Source organism: Hyperolius riggenbachi, chromosome 9, assembly GCF_040937935.1.
Source record: "Hyperolius riggenbachi isolate aHypRig1 chromosome 9, aHypRig1.pri, whole genome shotgun sequence".
Taxonomy (NCBI): domain Eukaryota; kingdom Metazoa; phylum Chordata; class Amphibia; order Anura; family Hyperoliidae; genus Hyperolius; species Hyperolius riggenbachi.
In genome coordinates this window covers 55,038,467-55,050,928 of record NC_090654.1, presented here as the reverse complement: position 1 = coordinate 55,050,928, position 12,462 = coordinate 55,038,467, and the positions used below count along the sequence as shown (strand labels likewise).

At 42.3% G+C, this 12,462-nt stretch overlaps 1 protein-coding gene across 1 annotated transcript in view; it reads left to right on the top strand.

Annotated features, from left to right (window-relative positions):
- LOC137532372 (ghrelin-like) overlaps window positions 1-12,462 on the top strand; it is a 369,288-nt gene that overhangs the window by 62,626 nt on the left and 294,200 nt on the right. The window lies entirely within an intron of this gene.

Sequence of the window (12,462 nt, the reverse complement as noted above, 5' to 3'; positions counted from 1 at the left end):
AGAGAACTTGATTGGTGATTACAAATTGTTGCAACCTGCAGAGTAGAACTCAGGGGTGTATTTAAAATGATTTAAATACACCCCCAAATTCTAATAATGGCCTCCTCCTCCCCATAGCCATACCCATCCTCACCAAAAAGTTATAAAGCATAGAAACGCAAAAAAAAACAAAAAAAGATGCAGACCAACAATTGTAATTCTGGAAAATACCAATTGCACTAGCAAAAACCCGGCAATGCAATTTACATGTTCATCGCCGTGCTGTTGCTATTGGAAAAATGGGAACGATACAATTTTTAAATTGAAACGTGCTTAATAAAAAAGGGCGCTAATTAGTTAATCTCCATCTAAGAGAGTTTATTATCTTCTTTTTTTAACAGAGTCCTTTGGCTAATCCAGTTGGCTAAAACTAAATCACATTTTGGCAAATAGGATTGTAAGCCGGCCCACCATGGTAAGGTAGACTCTATTAGGGCGGGTTAGGTGATGGGAGTGAGAGAGGAATAGAGTATAGCGTTTTGGAGAGGGAAGAGGGGGATAGGTGGTCTTAAAGGGTACCACTCTTACACCCTCAAGTGCAAAGTCGGGGAACAGAACGACCACCTGATAAATAATTGGGATCCAGCTGGTCCCCCTTAGGCCGCTTCAACACTGGGATCGCAAAAGGCAAATCACAATCGCCTACGGAGTGTGATTGCATTTCTACTAAGCAACTGTGGCTCCATGTTGCAGTGATTGCGTTTTTCGGTCTCATTCCAGAGAATGAGAATGGTGTTCTAACTGCCAGCAAAATGTTGCACGCAGTGCACTTTTGCGATTTACGCACATCACAGGCACTGCAAGGATTTACTGCAGTGCTTTGCTGAATACCGGCTATCAGCAAAGAGCAGAAACACTACCCACCAAAATTCTAATAATGGCCTCCTCCTCCCCATAGCCATACCCATCCTCACCAAAAAGTTATAAAGCATAGAAACGCAAAAAAAAACAAAAAAAGATGCAGACCAACAATTGTAATTCTGGAAAATACCAATTGCACTAGCAAAAACCCGGCAATGCAATTTACATGTTCATCGCCGTGTTGTTGCTATTGGCAAAATGAGAACGATACAATTTTTAAATCGAAACGTTCTTAATAAAAAAGGGCCCTAATTAGTTAATCTCCATCTAAGATAGTTTATTATATTCTTTTTTTAACAGAGTCCTTTGGCTAATCCAGTTGGCTAAAAGTAAATCACATTTTGGCAAATAGGATTGTAAGCCGGCCCACCATGGTAAGGTAGACTCTATTAGGGCGGGTTAGGTGATGGGAGTGAGAGAGGAATAGAGTATAGTGTTTTGGAGAGGGAAGAGGGGGATAGGTGGTCTTAAAGGGTACCACTCTTACACCCTCAAGTGCAAAGTTGGGGAACACAACGACCACCTGATAATTCATTGGGATCCAGCTGGTCCCCCTTAGGCCGGGTTCAACACTGGGATCGCAAAAGGCAAATCACAATCGCCTAGGGAGTATGATTGCATTTCTACTAAGCAACTGTGGCTCCATGTTGCAGTGATTGCGTTTTTCGGTCTCATTCCAGATAATGAGAATGGTGTTCTAACTGCCAGCAAAATGTTGCACGCAGTGCACTTTTGCGATTTAAGCACATCACAGGCACTGCAAGGATTTACCACAGTGCTTTGCTGAATACCGGCTATCAGCAATGAGCAGAAAAACTACTTATTAAAGCACCCCAAGAGTGAACTGGCCCTTAAGAGAACTTGATTGGTGATTACAAATTGTTGCAACCTGCAGAGTAGAACTCAGGGGTGTATTTAAAATGATTTAAATACACCCCCAAATTCTAATAATGGCCTCCTCCTCCCCATAGCCATACCCATCCTCACCAAAAAGGTATAAAGCATAGAAACGCAAAAAAAACAAAAAAAGATGCAGACCAACAATTGTAATTCTGGAAAATACCAATTGCACTAGAAAAAACCCGGCAATGCAATTTACATGTTCATCGCCGTGCTGTTGCTATTGGCAAAATGAGAACGATACAATTTTTAAATCGAAACGTTCTTAATAAAAAAGGGCCCTAATTAATTAATCTCCATCTAAGATAGTTTATTATATTCTTTTTTTAACAGAGTCCTTTGGCTAATCCAGTTGGCTAAAAGTAAATCACATTTTGGCAAATAGGATTGTAAGCCGGCCCACCATGGTAAGGTAGACTCTATTAGGGCGGGTTAGGTGATGGGAGTGAGAGAGGAATAGAGTATAGTGTTTTGGAGAGGGAAGAGGGGGATAGGTGGTCTTAAAGGGTACCACTCTTACACCCTCAAGTGCAAAGTTAGGGAACACAACGACCACCTGATAATTAATTGGGATCCAGCTGGTCCCCCTTAGGCCGGGTTCAACACTGGGATCGCAAAAGGCAAATCACAATCGCCTAGGGAGTATGATTGCATTTCTACTAAGCAACTGTGGCTCCATGTTGCAGTGATTGCGTTTTTCGGTCTCATTCCAGATAATGAGAATGGTGTTCTAACTGCCAGCAAAATGTTGCACGCAGTGCACTTTTGCGATTTAAGCACATCACAGGCACTGCAAGGATTTACCACAGTGCTTTGCTGAATACCGGCTATCAGCAATGAGCAGAAAAACTACTTATTAAAGCACCCCAAGAGTGAACTGGCCCTTAAGAGAACTTGATTGGTGATTACAAATTGTTGCAACCTGCAGAGTAGAACTCAGGGGTGTATTTAAAATGATTTAAATACACCCCCAAATTCTAATAATGGCCTCCTCCTCCCCATAGCCATTCCAATCCTCACCAAAAAGGGACAAAGCATAGAAACGCAAACAAAACAAAAAAAGATGCAGGCCAACAAATTTAATTCTGGAAAATACCAATTGCACTAGCAAAAACCCGGCAATGCAATTTACATGTTCATCGCCGTGCTGTTGCTATTGGCAAAATGGGAACGATACAATTTTTGAATCGAAACGTTCTTAATAAAAAAGGGCCCTAATTAGTTAATCTCCATCTAAGATCGTTTATTATATTCTTTTTTTAACAGAGTCCTTTGGCTAATCCAGTTGGCTAAAAGTAAATCACATTTTGGCCAATAGGATTGTAAGCCGGCCCACCATGGTAAGGTAGACTCTATTAGGGCGGGTTAGGTGATGGGAGTGAGAGAGGAATAGAGTATAGTGTTTTGGAGAGGGAAGAGGGGGATAGGTGGTCTTAAACGGTACCACTCTTACACCCTCAAGTGCAAAGTTGGGGAACACAACGACCACCTGATAATTAATTGGGATCCAGCTGGTCCCCCTTAGGCCGGGTTCAACACAAAGGCAAATCACAATCGCCTACGGAGTATGATTGCATTTCTACTAAGCAACTGTGGCTCCATGTTGCAGTGATTGCGTTTTTCGGTCTCATTCCAGAGAATGAGAATGGTGTTCTAACTGCCAGCAAAATGTTGCACGCAGTGCACTTTTGCGATTTACGCACATCACAGGCACTGCAAGGATTTACCGCAGTGCTTTGCTGAATACCGGCTATCAGCAAAGAGCAGAAACACTACCCACCAAAGCACCCTAAGAGTGAACTGGCCCTTAAGAGAACTTGATTGGTGATTACAAATTGTTGCAACCTGCAGAGTAGAACTCAGGGGTGTATGTAAAATGATTTAAATACACCCCCAAATTCTAATAATGGCGTCCTCCTCCCCATAGCCATACCAATCCTCACCAAAAAGGTATAAAGCATAGAAACGCAACAAAAAACAAAAAAAGATGCAGACCAACAATTGTAATTCTGGAAAATACCAATTGCACTAGCAAAAACCCGGCAATGCAATGTGCATGTTCATCGCCGTGCTGTTGCTATTGGCAAAATGGGAACGATACAATTTTTAAATCGGAATGTGCTTAATAAAAAAGGGCCCTAATTAGTTAATCTCCATCTAAGATAGTTTATTATATTCTTTTTTTAACAGAGTCCTTTGGCTAATCCAGTTGGCTAAAAGTAAATCACATTTTGGCAAATAGGATTGTAAGCCGGCCCACCATGGTAAGGTAGACTTTATTAGGGCTGGTTAGGTGATGGGAGTGAGAGAGGAATAGAGTATAGTGTTTTGGAGAGGGAAGAGAGTGATAGGTGGACTTAAAAGGTACCACTCTTACACCCTCAAGTGCAAAGTCGGGGAACACAACGACCACCTGATAAATAATTGGGATCCAGCTGGTCCCCCTTAGGCCGGGTTCAACACTGGGATCGCAAAAGGCAAATCACAATCGCCTACGGAGTGTGATTGCATTTCTACTAAGCAATTGTGGCTCCATGTTGCAGTGATTGCGTTTTTCGGTCTCATTCCAGAGAATGAGAATGGTGTTCTAACTGCCAGCAAAATGTTGCACGTAGTGCACTTTTGCGATTTACACACATCACAGGCACTGCAAGGATTTACCGCAGTGCTTTGCTGAATACCGACTATCAGCAAAGAGCAGAAAAACCACTTATTAAAGCACCCCAAGTGTGAACTGGCCCTTAAGAGAACTTTATTGGTGATTACAAATTGTTGCAACCTGCAGAGTAGAACTCAGGGGCGTATTTAAAATGATTTAAATATACCCCCAAATTCTAATAATGGCCTCCTCCTCCCCATAGCCATACCAATCCTCACCAAAAAGGTACAAAGCATAGAAACGCAAACAAAACAAAAAAAATGCAGGCCAACAATTGTAATTCTGGAAAATACCAATTGCACTAGCAAAAACCCGGCAATGCAATTTACATGTTCATCGCCGTGCTGTTGCTATTGGAAAAATGGGAACGATACAATTTTTAAATTGAAACGTGCTTAATAAAAAAGGGCGCTAATTAGTTAATCTCCATCTAAGAGAGTTTATTATCTTCTTTTTTTAACAGAGTCCTTTGGCTAATCCAGTTGGCTAAAACTAAATCACATTTTGGCAAATAGGATTGTAAGCCGGCCCACCATGGTAAGGTAGACTCTATTAGGGCGGGTTAGGTGATGGGAGTGAGAGAGGAATAGAGTATAGCGTTTTGGAGAGGGAAGAGGGGGATAGGTGGTCTTAAAGGGTACCACTCTTACACCCTCAAGTGCAAAGTCGGGGAACACAACGACCACCTGATAAATAATTGGGATCCAGCTGGTCCCCCTTAGGCCGCTTCAACACTGGGATCGCAAAAGGCAAATCACAATCGCCTACGGAGTGTGATTGCATTTCTACTAAGCAACTGTGGCTCCATGTTGCAGTGATTGCGTTTTTCGGTCTCATTCCAGAGAATGAGAATGGTGTTCTAACTGCCAGCAAAATGTTGCACGCAGTGCACTTTTGCGATTCACGCACATCACAGGCACTGCAAGGATTTACCGCAGTGCTTTGCTGAATACAGGCTATCAGCAAAGAGCAGAAACACTACCCACCAAAGCACCCTAAGAGTGAACTGGCCCTTAAGAGAACTTGATTGGTGATTACAAATTGTTGCAACCTGCAGAGTAGAACTCAGGGGTGTATTTAAAATGATTTAAATACACCCCCAAATTCTAATAATGGCCTCCTCCTCCCCATAGCCATACCCATCCTCACCAAAAAGTTATAAAGCATAGAAACGCAAAAAAAAACAAAAAAAGATGCAGACCAACAATTGTAATTCTGGAAAATACCAATTGCACTAGCAAAAACCCGGCAATGCAATTTACATGTTCATCGCCGTGTTGTTGCTATTGGCAAAATGAGAACGATACAATTTTTAAATCGAAACGTTCTTAATAAAAAAGGGCCCTAATTAGTTAATCTCCATCTAAGATAGTTTATTATATTCTTTTTTTAACAGAGTCCTTTGGCTAATCCAGTTGGCTAAAAGTAAATCACATTTTGGCAAATAGGATTGTAAGCCGGCCCACCATGGTAAGGTAGACTCTATTAGGGCGGGTTAGGTGATGGGAGTGAGAGAGGAATAGAGTATAGTGTTTTGGAGAGGGAAGATGGGGAGATAGGTGGACTTAAAGGGTACCACTCTTACACCCTCAAGTGCAAAGTCGGGGAACACAACGACCACCTGATAAATAATTGGGATCCAGCTGGTCCCCCTTAGGCCGGTTCAACACTGGGATCGCAAAAGGCAAATCGCAATCGCCTATGGAGTGTGATTGCATTTCTACTAAGCAATTGTGGCTCCATGTTGCAGTGATTGCGTTTTTCGGTCTCATTCCAGAGAATGAGAATGGCGCTCTAACTGCCAGCAAAATGTTGCACGCAGTGCACTTTTGCGATATACGCACATCACAGGCACTGCAAGGATTTACCGCAGTGCTTTGCTGAATACCGGCTATCAGCAAAGAGCAGAAACACTACCCCCCAAAGCACCTAAAGAGTGAACTGGCCCTTAAGAGAACTTGATTGGTGATTACAAATTGTTGCAACCTGCAGAGTAGAACTCAGGGGTGTATTTAAAATGATTTAAATACACCCCCAAATTCTAATAATGGCCTCCTCCTCCCCATAGCCATACCAATCCTCACCAAAAAGGGACAAAGCATAGAAACGCAAACAAAACAAAAAAAGATGCAGGCCAACAATTTTAATTCTGGAAAATACCAATTGCACTAGCAAAAACCCGGCAATGCAATGTGCATGTTCATCGCCGTGCTGTTGCTATTGGCAAAATGGGAACGATACAATTTTTAAATCGAAATGTGCTTAATAAAAAAGGGCCCTAATTAGTTAATCTCCATCTAAGATAGTTTATTATATTCTTTTTTTAACAGAGTCCTTTGGCTAATCCAGTTGGTTAAAGTAAATCACATTTTGGCAAATAGGATTGTAAGCCGGCCCACCATGGTAAGGTAGACTCTATTAGGGCGGGTTAGGTGATGGGAGTGAGAGAGGAATAGAGTATAGTGTTTTGGAGAGGGAAGAGGGGGATAGGTGGTCTTAAACGGTACCACTCTTACACCCTCAAGTGCAAAGTTGGGGAACACAACGACCACCTGATAATTAATTGGGATCCAGCTGGTCCCCCTTAGGCCGGGTTCAACACAAAGGCAAATCACAATCGCCTACGGAGTATGATTGCATTTCTACTAAGCAACTGTGGCTCCATGTTGCAGTGATTGAGTTTTTCAGTCACATTCCAGAGAATGAGAATGGTGTTCTAACTGCCAGCAAAATGTTGCACGCAGTGCACTTTTGCGATTTAAGCACATCACAGGCACTGCAAGGATTTACCGCAGTGCTTTGCTGAATACCGGCTATCAGCAATGAGCAGAAAAACTACTTATTAAAGCACCCCAAGAGTGAACTGGCCCTTAAGAGAACTTTATTGGTGATTACAAATTGTTGCAACCTGCAGAGTAGAACTCAGGGGCATATTTAAAATGATTTAAATATACCCCCAAATTCTAATAATGGCCTCCTCCTCCCCATAGCCATACCAATCCTCACCAAAAAGGTACAAAGCATAGAAACGCAAACAAAACAAAAAAAAGATGCAGGCCAACAATTGTAATTCTGGGAACTACCAATTGCACTAGCAAAAACCCAGCAATGCAATTTACATGTTCATCGCCGTGCTGTTGCTAAGGGCAACATGGGAACGATACAATTTTTAAATCGAAACGTGCTTAATAAAAAAGGGCCCTAATTAGTTAATCTCCATCTAAGATCGTTTATTATATTCTTTTTTTAACAGAGTCCTTTGGCTAATCCAGTTGGCTAAAACTAAATCACATTTTGGCCAATAGGATTGTAAGCCGGCCCACCATGGTAAGGTAGACTCTATTAGGGCGGGTTAGGTGATGGGAGTGAGAGAGGAATAGAGTATAGTGTTTTGGAGAGGGAAGAGGGGGATAGGTGGACTTAAAGGGTACCACTCTTACACCCTCAAGTGCAAAGTCGGGGAACACAACGACCACCTGATAAATAATTGGGATCCAGCTGGTCCCCCTTAGGCCGGGTTCAACACTGGGATCGCAAAAGGCAAATCGCAATCGCCTATGGAGTGTGATTGCATTTCTACTAAGCAATTGTGGCTCCATGTTGCAGTGATTGCGTTTTCGGTCTCATTCCAGAGAATGAGAATGGCGCTCTAACTGCCAGCAAAATTTTGCACGCAGTGCACTTTTGCGATATACGCACATCACAGGCACTGCAAGGATTTACCGCAGTGCTTTGCTGAATACCGGCTATCAGCAAAGAGCAGAAACACTACCCACCAAAGCACCCCAAGAGTGAACTGGCCCTTAAGAGAACTTGATTGGTGATTACAAATTGTTGCAACCTGCAGAGTAGAACTCAGGGGTGTATTTAAAATGATTTAAATACACCCCCAAATTCTAATAATGGCCTCCTCCTCCCCATAGCCATACCAATCCTCACCAAAAAGGTATAAAGCATAGAAACGCAACAAAAAACAAAAAAAGATGCAGACCAACAATTGTAATTCTGGAAAATACCAATTGCACTAGCAAAAACCCGGCAATGCAATGTGCATGTTCATCGCCGTGCTGTTGCTATTGGCAAAATGGGAACGATACAATTTTTAAATCGAAATGTGCTTAATAAAAAAGGGCCCTAATTAGTTAATCTCCATCTAAGATAGTTTATTATATTCTTTTTTTAACAGAGTCCTTTGGCTAATCCAGTTGGCTAAAAGTAAATCACATTTTGGCAAATAGGATTGTAAGCCGGCCCACCATGGTAAGGTAGACTCTATTAGGGCGGGTTAGGTGATGGGAGTGAGAGAGGAATAGAGTATAGTGTTTTGGAGAGGGAAGAGAGGGATAGGTGGACTTAAAGGGTACCACTCTTACACCCTCAAGTGCAAAGTCGGGGAACACAACGACCACCTGATAAATAATTGGGATCCAGCTGGTCCCCCTTAGGCCGGGTTCAACACTGGGATCGCAAAAGGCAAATCACAATCGCCTACGGAGTGTGATTGCATTTCTACTAAGCAATTGTGGCTCCATGTTGCAGTGATTGCGTTTTTCGGTCTCATTCCAGAGAATGAGAATGGTGTTCTAACTGCCAGCAAAATGTTGCACGCAGTGCACTTTTGCGATTTACACACATCACAGGCACTGCAAGGATTTACCGCAGTGCTTTGCTGAATACCGGCTATCAGCAAAGAGCAGAAAAACTACTTATTAAAGCACCCCAAGAGTGAACTGGCCCTTAAGAGAACTTGATTGATGATTACAAATTGTTGCAACCTGCAGAGTAGAAGTCAGGGGTGTATTTAAAATGATTTAAATACACCCCCAAATTCTAATAATGGCCTCCTCCTCCCCATAGCCATACCAATCCTCACCAAAAAGGGACAAAGCATAGAAACGCAAACAAAACAAAAAAAGATGCAGGCCAACAATTGTAATTCTGGAAAATACCAATTGCACTAGCAAAAACCCGGCAATGCAATTTACATGTTCATCGCCGTGCTGTTGCTATTGGCAAAATGGGAACGATACAATTTTTAAATCGAAACGTTCTTAATAAAAAAGGGCGCTAATTAGTTAATCTCCATCTAAGAGAGTTTATTATATTCTTTTTTTAACAGAGTCCTTTGGCTAATCCAGTTGGCTAAAACTAAATCACATTTTGGCAAATAGGATTGTAAGCCGGCCCACCATGGTAAGGTAGACTCTATTAGGGCGGGTTAGGTGATGGGAGTGAGAGAGGAATAGAGTATAGCGTTTTGGAGAGGGAAGAGGGGGATAGGTGGTCTTAAAGGGTACCACTCTTACACCCTCAAGTGCAAAGTCGGGGAACACAACGACCACCTGATAAATAATTGGGATCCAGCTGGTCCCCCTTAGGCCGGTTCAACACTGGGATCGCAAAAGGCAAATCGCAATCGCCTATGGAGTGTGATTGCATTTCTACTAAGCAATTGTGGCTCCATGTTGCAGTGATTGCGTTTTTCGGTCTCATTCCAGAGAATGAGAATGGCGCTCTAACTGCCAGCAAAATGTTGCACGCAGTGCACTTTTGCGATATACGCACATCACAGGCACTGCAAGGATTTACCGCAGTGCTTTGCTGAATACCGGCTATCAGCAAAGAGCAGAAACACTACCCACCAAAGCACCCCAAGAGTGAACTGGCCCTTAAGAGAACTTGATTGGTGATTACAAATTGTTGCAACCTGCAGAGTAGAACTCAGGGGTGTATTTAAAATGATTTAAATACACCCCCAAATTCTAATAATGGCCTCCTCCTCCCCATAGCCATACCAATCCTCACCAAAAAGGGACAAAGCATAGAAACGCAAACAAAACAAAAAAAGATGCAGGCCAACAATTGTAATTCTGGAAAATACCAATTGCACTAGCAAAAACCCGGCAATGCAATGTGCATGTTCATCGCCGTGCTGTTGCTATTGGCAAAATGGGAACGATACAATTTTTAAATCGAAATGTGCTTAATAAAAAAGGGCCCTAATTAGTTAATCTCCATCTAAGATAGTTTATTATATTCTTTTTTTAACAGAGTCCTTTGGCTAATCCAGTTGGCTAAAAGTAAATCACATTTTGGCAAATAGGATTGTAAGCCGGCCCACCATGGTAAGGTAGACTCTATTAGGGCGGGTTAGGTGATGGGAGTGAGAGAGGAATAGAGTATAGTGTTTTGGAGAGGGAAGAGGGGGATAGGTGGACTTAAAGGGTACCACTCTTACACCCTCAAGTGCAAAGTCGGGGAACACAACGACCACCTGATAAATAATTGGGATCCAGCTGGTCCCCCTTAGGCCGGGTTCAACACTGGGATCGAAAAAGGCAAATCACAATCGCCTACGGAGTGTGATTGCATTTCTACTAAGCAATTGTGGCTCCATGTTGCAGTGATTGCGTTTTTCGGTCTCATTCCAGAGAATGAGAATGGTGTTCTAACTGCCAGCAAAATGTTGCACGCAGTGCACTTTTGCGATTTACACACATCACAGGCACTGCAAGGATTTACCGCAGTGCTTTGCTGAATACCGACTATCAGCAAAGAGCAGAAAAAACACTTATTAAAGCACCCCAAGTGTGAACTGGCCCTTAAGAGAACTTTATTGGTGATTACAAATTGTTGCAACCTGCAGAGTAGAACTCAGGGGCGTATTTAAAATGATTTAAATATACCCCCAAATTCTAATAATGGCCTCCTCCTCCCCATAGCCATACCAATCCTCACCAAAAAGGTACAAAGCATAGAAACGCAAACAAAACAAAAAAAATGCAGGCCAACAATTGTAATTCTGGAAAATACCAATTGCACTAGCAAAAACCCGGCAATGCAATTTACATGTTCATCGCCGTGCTGTTGCTATTGGCAAAATGGGAACGATACAATTTTTAAATCGAAACGTGCTTAATAAAAAAGGGCGCTAATTAGTTAATCTCCATCTAAGATAGTTTATTATATTCTTTTTTTAACAGAGTCCTTTGGCTAATCCAGTTGGCTAAAACTAAATCACATTTTGGCAAATAGGATTGTAAGCCGGCCCACCATGGTAAGGTAGACTCTATTAAGGCGGGTTAGGTGATGGGAGTGAGAGAGGAATAGAGTATAGCGTTTTGGAGAGGGAAGAGGGGGATAGGTGGTCTTAAAGGGTACCACTCTTACACCCTCAAGTGCAAAGTCGGGGAACACAACGACCACCTGATAAATAATTGGGATCCAGCTGGTCCCCCTTAGGCCGGTTCAACACTGGGATCGCAAAAGGCAAATCGCAATCGCCTATGGAGTGTGATTGCATTTCTACTAAGCAATTGTGGCTCCATGTTGCAGTGATTGCGTTTTTCGGTCTCATTCCAGAGAATGAGAATGGCGCTCTAACTGCCAGCAAAATGTTGCACGCAGTGCACTTTTGCGATATACGCACATCACAGGCACTGCAAGGATTTACCGCAGTGCTTTGCTGAATACCGGCTATCAGCAAAGAGCAGAAACACTACCCACCAAAGCACCCCAAGAGTGAACTGGCCCTTAAGAGAACTTGATTGGTGATTACAAATTGTTGCAACCTGCAGAGTAGAACTCAGGGGTGTATTTAAAATGATTTAAATACACCCCCAAATTCTAATAATGGCCTCCTCCTCCCCATAGCCATACCAATCCTCACCAAAAAGGGACAAAGCATAGAAACGCAAACAAAACAAAAAAAGATGCAGGCCAACAATTGTAATTCTGGAAAATACCAATTGCACTAGCAAAAACCCGGCAATGCAATTTACATGTTCATCGCCGTGCTGTTGCTATTGGCAAAATGGGAACGATACAATTTTTAAATCGAAACGTGCTTAATAAAAAAGGGCGCTAATTAGTTAATCTCCATCTAAGATAGTTTATTATATTCTTTTTTTAACAGAGTCCTTTGGCTAATCCAGTTGGCTAAAACTAAATCACATTTTGGCAAATAGGATTGTAAGCCGGCCCACCATGGTAAGGTAGACTCT